The following is a 15,773-nucleotide window of genomic DNA, read 5'->3' on the forward strand; positions in this document are numbered from 1 at the left end:
CTTTGGGCCTAGCCAGTTGGGCCCAGGTGCCATGATAAACAGTGAGCCTGATTAAACTAAGCCCACATGGTGCTCAGCCCATATTAAACTTAAACTAGACCAGCCCATTATCTCAGGCATAGCAAACAAGCCCAACTTAGAAAATGTGAAATTTAACTAAAATACCAACATAATTAGTTATATAGATAATTAACAAATAAACATTTAACAGTTAGTCGAGCTCAGTTAAGGAAATTAATTACGATAAACGGCGAGCGCAACCGGATCCAGGTGAGTTTCTAGCCCCATTCCTTTTATGTTTTCGGGGTTGTGTGCATACTCGATGTGATTTGTTAATACACTTATCCTAAGTGATAAGTGTATGCTCTATGTGATATATGTGAACGGTATGAATGATTGCTTGTCGGTACGTGAACGATCTTCGGATATTGCACGTACTGTCAAGTTATAGTTACGAATATGAATGCTATGTATAATGTATGAATGATTTCTTGTCGGTACGTGAACGATCTTCGGATATTGCGCGTACTGCCAAGTTATAATTATGAATATGAATGTTATGTATGAACTATGAATGAGATGTTTGTATGTTATGAATGAATGTAAGATATAGAAAGGTAGAAAAGGGACTGGACCCTAATAATATCCAAGTCAGAAAAGGGACTGATCCCTTTAATAATCTCGAGGTAGAAAAAGGGACTGGACCCTAATAATATCCAAGGCGGAAAAGGGACCGAGCCCTTTAATAATCTCGAGGTAGAAAAGGAACTGGACCCTAATAATATCCAAGGCAGAAAAGGGACCGAGCCCTTTAATAATCTCGAGGCAGAAAAGGGACTGGACCCTAAGAATATCCAAGGCAGAAATGGGACCGGACCCTAATAATATCTGAGGCAGAATAGAATAAAGTAAAGTAGAATTTTAAATATGAAAGTATGAATGAAAGTATGTAAGTGCGTATGAATGTAAAGTATGTTATGTTATTAACTAGAACTCACTCAACGTAGCTGAGTTTTAGTATGCACGCAGGTGAGTAGAATGAGACAGCTCGCTTAAGGGGAACACGTGGCATTGAATAAGAGGCTGGCATCGAAAGACGTTTATGTTTAATATTAAAATATTTTGAAAGACAAGATGTTTACTTTAAGACAAGTTATGAATTAATGTAATGTTTATGAAAATTTTTATATTCCGCATATGTTTTTATTAACTCTGATGAATTGAACTATGTTGATGAGTAAATCCAACGTCCAAATGTGAGGCACCGGTAACGATCCTTACACTCATTGACGGTTCCATCATGTTCCACCCATTACTACCTTCAATTCATTGGTCTGTCAAATTCACCGTCCACCATCGATGAAGTTGTTCACCATTAAGGTTACCTCCGGTCACTTTAATCATTAGGTTTTAAAACTATATTATTATTTTTTTTTATTTTGATTGATTTCATTCACAAATTTAGGTTTCCCACCAGGTTTAATTTATTTGAAATAATTAATTGATATTTCATCCATCGGATTCAATATAAAACAACCTAATATACAAAGATTACGGATTTAACTTTATTATAACTGGTTCTAATTTTATATTTATGAAATTTGACCAATTGACTCATTCAAAATTGAACTATTGTAGTATAAATTCAGATCCGTAATCAATTTCTAGAAATTAGGAAAAAATCAGCCATTTGATTAAGAAATTCTTTAATTACAATATTTTTATTATTTAATAAATTATAATATATCATTTGATTAAGGATCCTTAAGGGTTACTATAATTACGGATTTTGACCGATTGGCTAATTCAAAACTGAACGAATAAGAATTTAAATATATGAGCATGATTCTAATTTTAAATATATGGTAATTGATATTTATTGGCGGTTACCACATGTTATATCAATTACGCAATTTGTAACATCCCGTTTTCGAGTTTCGGTTAATAAAAGGAAATATGAGTTATTATGAGTCGGGCTAGTGTTGGGTTAAATGGATATGGGTTATGGACTTGGGTTATGAAGGAATGAAGGAAAGACCATGGGCTTAAGCCCATGATCCATAATTATATGAGTCATAATTACTCATTTAATTTCATTTCACACATATTCCATACACAACCAAAACACACACTTAAGTTCTCACTCTAGTTTCTTGTAACACCCCGTAACCGCAGCGGAAACGTACACGGGATGCAACAGACACATCTGATATCAACAGCATTGCTTATAAAGAAAATACCACTACATTAATTTATAACATATTACATTGTTGCGAGTTTCATTACTGTCTAAGTGTTACACACATATTTTACCGATAAGACATTAATAAATTCATTACAAAACATAGAGCAGCAAGCTTCCAACAGGTAGCACAGATAGTTAAGCACATATCAATCATTCCAACTTGGGCATACCTAGAAAACATGTAAAGAAAACAGGTCAACTACGAATAGTTGGTGAGTTTCACTAATTTAAATAAACACTGACAAATCATTTTAATAATCATTTATTAACAATATAATCATGCTGGGAACTATGTTACCCCAGGACATTTCCATTAACTTTCTGGGAACTATGTTACCCCAGAACAAAAATAACCCCTGGGAACTACGTTACCCCAGAACAATAATAACCCCTGGGAACTATGTTACCCCAGAACAATAATAACCCCTGGGAACTATGTTACCCCAGAACAATAATAACCCCTGGGAACTATGTTACCCCAGAACAATAATAACCCCTGGGAACTATGTTACCCCAGAACAATAATAACCCCTGGGAACTATGTTACCCCAGAACAATAACACATGATAAACATTTTGTATATTCTGTGCATCAGACCATATATATATAAATGTACAAGTATTTCCATACGATCGGTATGTACTTAAATACTTAAATAAGACATGTTTTCCGCCCCGGGAAAATATAATTAAAACAATTCATTAAAAGGGGCTCGTGAAAACTCACCTTTTGTGAGTCGGTGAGTAATACAAGGAACAGCTACGTGCCTGGATCTGTAATATAATATCTAGTCGTTACTATATAATTCCCATAACTTAAATATGTATCAATCGGTACATCTGGGAACATTGTTAACCCAGTACTGTACTCGATTCGGGGACTATGTTAACCCCGTGACACTTCTAAGGACTCAGATTGTGACATTGCTTAGAGTTTGACAGTCAATTTAGTTAAGGTGATGAAATTATAGCTCGGTTTGACACCCCGTTTGGCCGTGGGGCCCGTTCCCGGTATTTCGGTGCCGGAAACGGTAAAATCGGGTAAAATTACCCAAATCATCCAAATTATTTTCGGATGATTTATTTTTACTTAATTTACTTAGATTTATGAAATAGTCCATTTTTAGAGTTTTCATGTACCAGTCAGCTCGCTTATGCGAACTTTGCCGGTTTACACGTTTTAAGCTTTAAAAACTTGTTTTTATGTTCTTTTTAGCACAAATAATTACCCGATTAGTCTCGGGTCTTGAAATTTTGCACAAAACTTAATTTGACAGTAAGGAATTTTGTAAAAATTTTCCAGATTTATTTTCTTATATTTACACTTATTTATCTATTTTTAAATCTTATTAAAATACTAAATATATCAAAAATACCAAAACACTTTAGAAAAATCCCAAATTTTTCTGGGATGATCTCTATCATCCTCATAACTTTCTGGAATTTTTCCAGATTTATTTTCTTATATTTACACTTATTTATCTATTTTTAAATCTTATTAAAATACTAACTATATCAAAAATACCAAAACACTTTAGAAAAATCCCAAATTTTTCTGGGATGATATCTATCATCCTCATAACTTTCTGGAATTTTTCCAGATTTATTTTCCAATATTTACATTTATTTATCTATTTTTAGATCTTATTAAAATACTAAGTATATCAAAAATACCAAAACACTTTAGAAAAATCCCAAATTTTTCTGGGATGATCTCTATCATCCTCATAACTTCCTGGAATTTTTCCAGAATTTAAAACTTATTTTTCAAGCCATTTTCACCAACAACCGAGCTAGAAAGCCCTAGAACTCGTTTCACCGAAAAGCCTACTTAGACTTTCCCAACTGAGCTCAAATTTTGTGGGTGACTTTTATATGTTATAAAAAGCTTATCTTAAATTTTCCAGAATTTTTCATCATGTTTAGCTATTTTTCACTATTTTTGGCCAAAACCGAGCATTAAATTCACCAAATATTCATCTTTTATCCAAAAATTACCAAAAATTCACAGATCTCATATTATCATGTGTAGATCATCTCTGTGAAATTTCGTGACCCAACTCTAAGCACACAACAATCTGTCCATAATTCATATACACACGAAAACCGAACTATCTTGTGTTTTCTAGCTTTAGATCGCAAAGATCTCGGTTTCTAGCCTTTGCTAGCCGCTAGATACAACACTTACAAGCACATAAACACCACACCAAGCAAGTTATACCCACAATCAAGCCATTTCTTTCCTAGTGTCGGTTAAAACATCAAAACAACGATTTTGACCGTAAAAATCCATTCTCGACTCTTTTTACTCATTTCTTGGACCAAGATCCCTTGTATAACTTGTATACATCTCTTGGTCATGCAAGAGTCGGTTTCATCTCGGATTTTCACCCGTCTTTCACATGGAAAATTCATTTGACAAGATTTCAACCGTAAAAATTCATTCTAAACACTTTTAACTAATTACTTGGATCAAGATCCTTTGTATAACTTGTATACATCCCTTGATCATACGAGAACCGGTTCCATCTCGGGTTTTCACCCATATTTCACTTGGAACCCTTTTGTTCTTGCAAAAACAACTCAAAACTAAGTAATTAACACCAAAGATTATGTAATGTAACATGCTTATACCTTCAAAATCTTGGTTAAACTATGATGATCTTGGAAGAACACTTGAAGTTTGAGAGAATTTGAGAGATTTTGGATGAAAATAAAAGAAAAATGGAATGTGTAAAGGAGTGTGGGGGGGGTGGCCGGCCTAATGAGGTGGTGTGGGGGGCCCACATCTCAAATATTGTCCACACATTTGGATTACACAATCCGGATAATGTTGTGGATAATCTGGTTCAGTTCGTTTCTCGTTTAAACTCGTAATTCGGCTTGAAACGAAATTAAAATGGTCGTTTTTCGGGTTAAAGTAAAATTTTCATAAAACTGATTTAAAAACTTTCAAAACTTAACCCATGACATTAAAACATCATATCATTAATAATTACGCATCTTTTTCGGCTTGATTGATCGTCTCTTGCTTGGTTTGGTGTTAAAGGTTTCGTTTATCGTACCGACGTACAAATAAATCGAAATCCTTTTTCTGTGCTATAATTCACTTATCCCGAAGCATTAATACCTCGTAAATATCACTAAACATTATATACTTCGACTATAATGTAATTCCCGATTCGTTCGGGTTTCAATAATCGTTCATTGGTTAATTGTAATTCCAATATGATTCACTATATAATTGAGTATGATTCATACTGTGAACCATATATATTCGTATAAACGTGCTATAACTCATATAATCAATATTAAATAACACGTAAACAGTATATTCCGGCTAGGGTATACCTGAATTTGCCGGAATCGTTACATTCTCCCCCCGTTATAAAAATTTCGTCCTCGAAATTTTATGCGTCAACTACTTCCTTTTGAGGAAATAGGTGGGGGTATTTCTTCCGAAATTCATCCTTTCGTTCCCAAGTAAATTCTGGGCCTCGTTGCGAATTCCATCTAACTTTGACCAACGAGATCTTATTGTGTCTAAGTTGCTTGATCTTACCGTCCACTATTTCGATGGGCTCCTCTACGAAGTTGAGCCTATCACTTATTAGAACACCCTCTAAGGGTAACACCGATGTCTCATCCGTCAGACATCTTTTCAAATTCGACACATGAAACACGTTATGAACTGCACTTAGTTCCTCAGGCAGTTCTAGTCGGTAAGCTACCGGACCGATCTTTGCAGTGATGTTGAATGGTCCAATGTATCTAGGGGCCAACTTCCCCGCCTTTCCAAATCTGACCACTCCTTTCCAGGGTGATACTTTCAAGTATACCTTTTCACCCTTCTCAAATGACAACGGTTTTCGACGGGTATCAGCATAACTCTTCTGCCGATCCCGCGCGGCTTTCAGGTTGTTCTTAATTTCAAGAATCTTGCTGGTCGTCTCCTGGACCAGATCCGATCTAATGACCTGCGGGTCACCCACTTCAGACCAGCAAAGTGGTGATCGGCACTTCCGCCCATACAATGCTTCATAAGGTGCTGCCTTTATACTGCTATGGTAACTGTTATTATAGGAAAATTCAACGAGTGGGAGATGTTGATCCCAATTTCCCTTAAAGTCCAGTACGCAAGCACGAAGCAAATCCTCCAAAGTTTGAATGGTCCTCTCAGACTGACCATCGGTCTGAGGGTGGTAAGCTGTGCTTAGGTCAATACGTGTTCCCAATGCTTCTTGGACAGCTTGCCAAAGTTTGGAGGTGAAATGGCTATCCCTATCGGAGATGATTGAGATGGGGATGCCATGACGAGACACTATTTCATTTATATAAATTTGCGCAAGTCTCTCAGTGTTAAAAGTATTCCTAATTGGAATAAAATGTGTCGATTTGGTTAATCGATCCACGATTACCCAAATCGCATCATGACCTCGGGGTGTCTTGGGGAGATGTGTCACAAAATCCATTGTGATCTGTTCCCACTTCCATTCGGGAATTTCCGGCTGTTGTAGCATTCCCGAGGGTTTCTGGTGCTCCGCCTTAACTCTCGCACACGTCGTACACTTGCCGACGTATGTGGCTATATCCTTTTTCATACCTGGCCACCAGTAAAATTCTTTCACATCCTTGTACATTTTATCTGATCCCGGATGTATGGAATATTTCGATTTATGTGCTTCATCCATGATCAAATCACGAAGGTCATGGAGGGTCGGGATCCAAATCCGATTTTTGAAATAAAGAATTTCGTCCACACGCTGTTCGAAATTCTTCTCATTCCCGTAAAGTCCTTCTTTATCCAATTGGCCCTCTTTCAACGCCTCGCGTTGAGCGACTCGAATCAAATCTGAAAGGTTCGACTGGACTATCATCCCCAACGCTTGCACACGTAGTGGCTTGACTCGATCCTTTCTACTCAAGGCATCGGCTACAACGTTAGCCTTGCCGGGGTGATATCGTATGTCACAGTCATAGTCACTCAGCAACTCGACCCATCTTCGTTGCCTCATATTCAGTTCTTTCTGATCGAATATGTGTTGCAAACTTTTATGATCAGTGAATATGGTGCACTTTGTACCGTAGAGATAGTGTCTCCAGATTTTAAGTGCAAAGATGACTACTCCCAGTTCCAAGTCATGAGTAGTGTAGTTTTTCTCATGAACTTTTAACTGTCGAGACGCATAGGCTATGACCTTTTTATTTTGCATTAACACGCATCCTAACCCTTTACGGGATGCGTCACAATATACAACAAATCCATCGTCTCCGTCGGGGAGACTTAAGATTGGCGCTTGGCACAATCTTTGTTTTAGCGTTTGAAACGCCGTTTCCTGCTCTTCACCCCATTCATATTTCCGATCCTTTTGAGTCAGGAGGGTTAAAGGTTGGGCGATGCTGGAAAAGTTCTCTATAAATCGACGATAGTATCCAGCTAAGCCTAAGAATTGGCGGATTTCTTTCGGAGATTTAGGCGCTTGCCAATTCTTAATAGCTTCAACCTTACTCGGATCAACGTGTATTCCTTGGTGGTTTATAACATGACCGAGAAATTGCACCTCTTGTAACCAGAAGTTACACTTGGAGAATTTTGCATATAACTTCTCCTGATCCAGGAGCTCTAAAACTAACTTTAAGTGTTGCTCGTGCTCCTCTTTACTCTTCGAGTATATCAAAATATCGTCAATAAATACAATGACGAACTTGTCGAGATAGGGTTTACAGACTCGGTTCATGAGATCCATGAACACCGCTGGCGCATTTGTTAGCCCAAAAGGCATAACTAAAAATTCGTAGTGGCCGTAGCGAGTCCGAAACGCGGTTTTTGGGATATCCTCCTCTTGAATTCTAACTTGGTGGTATCCCGATCTAAGATCAATTTTTGAGAAATAGCTCGCACCTTGTAGTTGGTCGAACAAATCATCGATTCGGGGAAGAGGATATCTATTTTTGATGGTTAATTTGTTCAATTCCCTGTAGTCAATGCACATTCGAAGGCTTCCGTCCTTCTTTTTCACAAATAGTACAGGTGCACCCCACGGGGAATAACTGGGACGTATAAATCCCTTATCCAACAATTCCTGCAACTGGTTGGATAGTTCTTGCATCTCGGACGGTGCAAGTCTGTAAGGGGCCTTAGCAACAGGGCCGGCTTGAGGTAACAGATCGATTCTGAATTCGACCTGTCGGGTTGGCGGTAATCCAGGAAGTTCCTCTGGAAAAACTTGTGGAAATTCGCGTACCACGGGAATATCGTCCACCCGTTTTTCCTCAGAATCAGCGGCCGTCAGGCTCGCTAGATACGCCACACATCCCTGACGTATATATTTCAACACCTTGAGGTGGGATATAAATGGTATCATGGTGCCGGATTTTTCTCCCTGCACTAATACCTCCTCGTCATCCGACACCCGGATCTTGACGGTTTTCTTTTCACAGTTTATTTCTACCCTATTACGAGCCAACCAATCTATTCCCACTATCACGTCAAAACTACCCAATTCTACCGGTAACAAGTCAATCAGGAAGGATTGTTCGCTCAGAATAAAAGGGCAATTCCGAACAATCCGATTAACTATCATGGTTTTACCGTTAGCGACCTCTACGGTGTAGGGTTCTATGGTTTCACCAATAGGAAGGTTTGCTATCGAAAGGAACCTAACGGAGACAAAACTTCTATCGGCGCCTGTATCAAATAATACAGAAGCGTAATGATCAGAGACGAGGAAGGTACCTGTCACTACGCTGGGGTCCTGGCGCGCCTCGTTCGCTCCCATCACAAATGCCCGGCCTCGCGCCGGATTGGACGCCGATGGCTGACCCGCGAGTTGTCTCCCGTTTCCTCCCTGATTCAGTTTCGGGCAGTTCCTTTTGAAGTGATCCGTGCTGCCGCATTCGTAGCAAGCACGGCTAGTGGTCACCATCTGGTTTCCTTGCGGGTTCTGCTGTCGGGCTGGTTGAGTTCTAAATGGTTGCGCCCGAATAGGTTGCGGTTGACGGTTCAGGTTGTTCAGATTTGTCTTACAATTTGGTGCGTAGTGTCCAACCCTGCCACACCGGTGGCACACCACCTCCTTGCACACGCCACTATGGTGGTAACCACATTTCCCACATTTAGGAAACGTTCCCCTCTGCGGTTCTTGCCTTCCGCCCAAACTAGTCATGGCATAGCTCTGGGCAGCGGGCCTAGCTCGTTTACCTTGCTGTTTCTCTCGGATCCTATTGTCATACGTACCTCGCTTTCCCCCGGCCGACTCTCCCGTCGCCTTTATCGATCCGCTCCTTAAGAAATCATACGTGACAATACCAGCCTGTGTCACTGCACCCTCATACGTCTGGTGCCCTCCCGCGTTAACTATACTCCTCACTACTGGAGTAAGTCCCCAAATATAACGTTCCACCCTCTTTGACTCTGGGGTGACCAACCACGGCACTAATCGTGACAGTTCATTAAACCGGTTGGTATATCCCAAGTGGTCCGCCCCATGCATCTCTAGGTTCCACAACTCATGTTCCAGTTTCTGCAATTCATTCTTTGGGCAGAAATGTTTCAAAACAAGATCCTTAAGCTCTGCCCAGGTCATGCGGTTTGTCGCCGCCTGACCTCGAGTCTGTACTATGGTGTTCCACCATGTCAAGGCATGGTCTGTGAACGTACAGGTGGCGTACTTAACGACACAATCCTCGGGACAGTTGCTGATATTTACCACTGATTCTATTTTCTCTAACCATTTCACTAACCCATTCGGTCCTTCCGACCCGTTAAATTCTAAAGGCTTGCATAACATAAAGTCCTTGATTGAACAACCCCTGGATGGTCCAGTGCGGTTGGTCTCTACAGTAGGGATAGGGCCATTACTGTCGGTAGCGACCACCGTAGGCGGTGCGTCATTACTCGGCATAGTGTTGTCATTCCTTGGAGGATTAGCATTTTGTTCCCCGTCATTATTTATGGGCGTTTGATTGCTCGGAGGGGTTGGATTGGTCGAGTTATTAATACTGGCGGCGATGCGCGATACTATATCCGGTATCGCCGCCTCCAACTGTTGAGCAATCAAACGGCTCACATCTACTTCCGATATTTTCGTTGATCGTTTCGGTGCCATTCTACACAATCATCAAAGAAATAGATATAATCAATACCATCTCAAAACATAAAACACAATACATATTTCATTCATTAGTAAACATTGATTCATATTACACAAACATCAGTTTGCATACTTTCAGTCAACATTACATAACTAGTTTTATTACAAGGGCCCTATGTCGGTATCATCCTCGACATAACCCGCAATGGGTCAGTGCTTGAATGATACCCAAAAGTATCGATAATGATATGCCCTACAAGAGACCTCCTATGGGCCAGTGGTTGTACTACAACTAAACAAGATTCACTCTGTGTTAGTATCACCACTAACTACTTACACGGAGTATCAAAAAGCAGTTCAAGATTCTACCATCTAACACATCTACACATGGTGGTAAACCAACCCCACCAACACCGCCACCAGCACCACCAACACCGCCACCATAACCCGCATTCGGGTTTCCATCTGGTCGATCAACTAGTGGGAGTATGAGCACTCCCTTTTTAACTGGTTAATAGCATACTGGTGGTCCAGTATGCTGTCCCCGAGGTACGCCCTCCTCTGTACCCCCACGACCAGGGCGGCAGAGTGCTCGTTCACCTGCTCGGTGAGAACACGTAGCCAAGCCGCCAAGTCCCGCTCCTGCCTTGGAAGACCCCACACAGGTAGGGTCGCAGGCTCGGGTTGGGGGCGGGAAGACTCGCCCCGGTGGTATGTGGATCTGGGTGGGGTAACGGTGGGCGGGACATACGGGGCACTGATCCGCGCCGTGAGGCGGGGACCGTGTATGGGGGGAATCGGAGCGGTCTGTGGTGCGGGCGGGGTAGGAGACCTGGTAACCCTAGCAGGGGAGGGTAAACTAGCACTCCTAGCTGGGGTGGTCTGTCTAGAAGTACTATGACTAGCCTCCGAAGGCTCGGAGCTGGGTGCTACACTTGGGCTTCCAGAGGCCCCGGAACTGACCTCTTCCGGGTCCTCTTCCGTCGACACACTAGGTGTTCTTGCCATTTTTACCTGCACACAAGTTAACAAACATATAGTCCCTTTTCATAGTGTAATTCAAAATCAAATTAACATGCACTTACTTATACAATTTTGCCACATAATAATATTATTATACATTTACACATATGTTGCCAATTTTACCTATTTAAGTCCCCCGTGACTTCCCCTGAATTCCCTCGTGCAGACAAGTCTATTATTATGTTCCGGACCATAATAACCCACTTGTCCATCCAAGTTCATCCCGATCTCGTCACAATATATTATTAGTTGATATTCAGATCCTATAATACTTGAGCTACTGGTTATATTTTAGGTATCTTTTTCAGACATCCTAATTCTTTATAACCAATGGCTCTGATACCAAGTTCTGTAACACCCCGTAACCGCAGCGGAAACGTACACGGGATGCAACAGACACATCTGATATCAACAGCATTGCTTATAAAGAAAATACCACTACATTAATTTATAACATATTACATTGTTACGAGTTTCATTACTGTCTAAGTGTTACACACATATTTTACCGATAAGACATTAATAAATTCATTACAAAACATAGAGCAGCAAGCTTCCAACAGGTAGCACAGATAGTTAAGCACATATCAATCATTCCAACTTGGGCATACCTAGAAAACATGTAAAGAAAACAGGTCAACTACGAATAGTTGGTGAGTTTCACTAATTTAAATAAACACTGACAAATCATTTTAATAATCATTTATTAACAATATAATCATGCTGGGAACTATGTTACCCCAGGACATTTCCATTAACTTTCTGGGAACTATGTTACCCCAGAACAAAAATAACCCCTGGGAACTACGTTACCCCAGAACAATAATAACCCCTGGGAACTATGTTACCCCAGAACAATAATAACCCCTGGGAACTATGTTACCCCAGAACAATAATAACCCCTGGGAACTATGTTACCCCAGAACAATAATAACCCCTGGGAACTATGTTACCCCAGAACAATAATAACCCCTGGGAACTATGTTACCCCAGAACAATAATAACCCCTGGGAACTATGTTACCCCAGAACAATAATAACCCCTGGGAACTATGTTACCCCAGAACAATAACACATGATAAACATTTTGTATATTCTGTGCATCAGACCATATATATATAAATGTACAAGTATTTCCATACGATCGGTATGTACTTAAATACTTAAATAAGACATGTTTTCCGCCCCGGGAAAATATAATTAAAACAATTCATTAAAAGGGGCTCGTGAAAACTCACCTTTTGTGAGTCGGTGAGTAATACAAGGAACAGCTACGTGCCTGGATCTGTAATATAATATCTAGTCGTTACTATATAATTCCCATAACTTAAATATGTATCAATCGGTACATCTGGGAACATTGTTAACCCAGTACTGTACTCGATTCGGGGACTATGTTAACCCCGTGACACTTCTAAGGACTCAGATTGTGACATTGCTTAGAGTTTGACAGTCAATTTAGTTAAGGTGATGAAATTATAGCTCGGTTTGACACCCCGTTTGGCCGTGGGGCCCGTTCCCGGTATTTCGGTGCCGGAAACGGTAAAATCGGGTAAAATTACCCAAATCATCCGAATTATTTTCGGATGATTTATTTTTACTTAATTTACTTAGATTTATGAAATAGTCCATTTTTAGAGTTTTCATGTACCAGTCAGCTCGCTTATGCGAACTTTGCCGGTTTACACGTTTTAAGCTTTAAAAACTTGTTTTTATGTTCTTTTTAGCACAAATAATTACCCGATTAGTCTCGGGTCTTGAAATTTTGCACAAAACTTAATTTGACAGTAAGGAATTTTGTAAAAATTTTCCAGATTTATTTTCTTATATTTACACTTATTTATCTATTTTTAAATCTTATTAAAATACTAAATATATCAAAAATACCAAAACACTTTAGAAAAATCCCAAATTTTTCTGGGATGATCTCTATCATCCTCATAACTTTCTGGAATTTTTCCAGATTTATTTTCTTATATTTACACTTATTTATCTATTTTTAAATCTTATTAAAATACTAACTATATCAAAAATACCAAAACACTTTAGAAAAATCCCAAATTTTTCTGGGATGATCTCTATCATCCTCATAACTTTCTGGAATTTTTCCAGATTTATTTTCCTATATTTACATTTATTTATCTATTTTTAGATCTTATTAAAATACTAAGTATATCAAAAATACCAAAACACTTTAGAAAAATCCCAAATTTTTCTGGGATGATCTCTATCATCCTCATAACTTCCTGGAATATTTCCAGAATTTAAAACTTATTTTTCAAGCCATTTTCACCCAAAACCGAGCTAGAAAGCCCTAGAACTCGTTTCACCGAAAAGCCTACTTAGACTTTTCCAACTGAGCTCAAATTTTGTGGGTGACTTTTATTTGTTATAAAAAGCTTATCTTAAATTTTCCAGAATTTTTCATCATGTTTAGCTATTTTTCACTATTTTTGGCCAAAACCGAGCATTAAATTCACCAAATATTCATCTTTTATCCAAAAATTACCAAAAATTCACAGATCTCATATTATCATGTGTAGATAATCTCTGTGAAATTTCGTGACCCAACTCTAAGCACACAACAATCTGTCCATAATTCATATACACACGAAAACCGAACTATCTTGTGTTTTCTAGCTTTAGATCGCAAAGATCTCGGTTTCTAGCCTTTGCTAGCCGCTAGATACAACAATTACAAGCACATCAACACCACACCAAGCAAGTTATACCCACAATCAAGCCATTTCTTTCCTAGTGTCGGTTAAAACATCAAAACAACGATTTTGACCGTAAAAATCCATTCTCGACTCTTTTTACTCATTTCTTGGACCAAGATCCCTTGTATAACTTGTATACATCTCTTGGTCATGCAAGAGTCGGTTTCATCTCGGATTTTCACCCGTCTTTCACATGGAAAATTCATTTGACAAGATTTCAACCGTAAAAATTCATTCTAAACACTTTTAACTAATTACTTGGATCAAGATCCTTTGTATAACTTGTATACATCCCTTGATCATACGAGAACCGGTTCCATCTCGGGTTTTCACCCATATTTCACTTGGAACCCTTTTGTTCTTGCAAAAACAACTCAAAACTAAGTAATTAACACCAAAGATTATGTAATGTAACATGCTTATACCTTCAAAATCTTGGTTAAACTATGATGATCTTGGAAGAACACTTGAAGTTTGAGAGAATTTGAGAGATTTTGGATGAAAAAAAAAGAAAAATGGAATGTGTAAAGGAATGTGGGGGGGTGGCCGGCCTAATGAGGTGGTGTGGGGGGGCCCACATCTCAAATATTGTCCACACATTTGGATTACACAATCCGGATAATGTTGTGGATAATCTGGTTCAGTTCGTTTCTCGTTTAAACTCGTAATTCGGCTTGAAACGAAATTAAAATGGTCGTTTTTCGGGTTAAAGTAAAATTTTCATAAAACTGATTTAAAAACTTTCAAAACTTAACCCATGACATTAAAACATCATATCATTAATAATTACGCATCTTTTTCGGCTTGATTGATCGTCTCTTGCTTGGTTTGGTGTTAAAGGTTTCGTTTATCGTACTGACGTACAAATAAATCGAAATCCTTTTTCTGTGCTATAATTCACTTATCCCGAAGCATTAATACCTCGTAAATATCACTAAACATTATATACTTCGACTATAATGTAATTCCCGATTCGTTCGGGTTTCAATAATCGTTCATTGGTTAATTGTAATTCCAATATGATTCACTATATAATTGAGTATGATTCATACTGTGAACCATATATATTCGTATAAACGTGCTATAACTCATATAATCAATATTAAATAACACGTAAACAGTATATTCCGGCTAGGGTATACCTGAATTTGCCGGAATCGTTACATTTCTCTCCTTTCTCTAGCCGATCCAAGATTCCCCGATCCAAGGTAATGATAGTATGATGTTGTATGAGCTTAAACCCGTTAGATATAATCACCAAACGACGAGCCGACACCGTTAAACTGTTAGAGTCATGAGATCCGGGTGGAATCGGGTATAAACTGAATCTAAGATGAGCTTAGGGGTCACCCTATCTCAGATATGGATCGAACGAGATGAAAAACGAAGAAAACAGTGGAGAAATAAGCTGGATCTTGTTTTTCCGGCGAGATCCCGGTTTTCCGGCAATGGCGGCGCCGGAAAGTGGTATGAGGTTAGAGGAATGTCAGAGAATGTTCTGACATTCTCTGACCTAACCCTAGTTCGTCAACGGGAAGTTAACGAACTAGGGGTGATTCGCCAAGTGGTTCGTTAAAGAAAGTCTAACGAACCAGACTTATTTCGTGTTCAATTCGTTAAGGGAAAAAGATGACGAATCACCCTTGATTCGTTATTCGTTAAAGGAGGTAACGAATTAGAAGGTCCAATTAGTT

The sequence above is a fragment of the Bidens hawaiensis genome, unplaced genomic scaffold (genome assembly GCF_021521415.1).
Source record: "Bidens hawaiensis isolate Kalapana, Puna unplaced genomic scaffold, B.hawaiensis_p1.1 tig00010668_1, whole genome shotgun sequence".
NCBI classification, from domain to species: Eukaryota; Viridiplantae; Streptophyta; class Magnoliopsida; order Asterales; family Asteraceae; genus Bidens; species Bidens hawaiensis.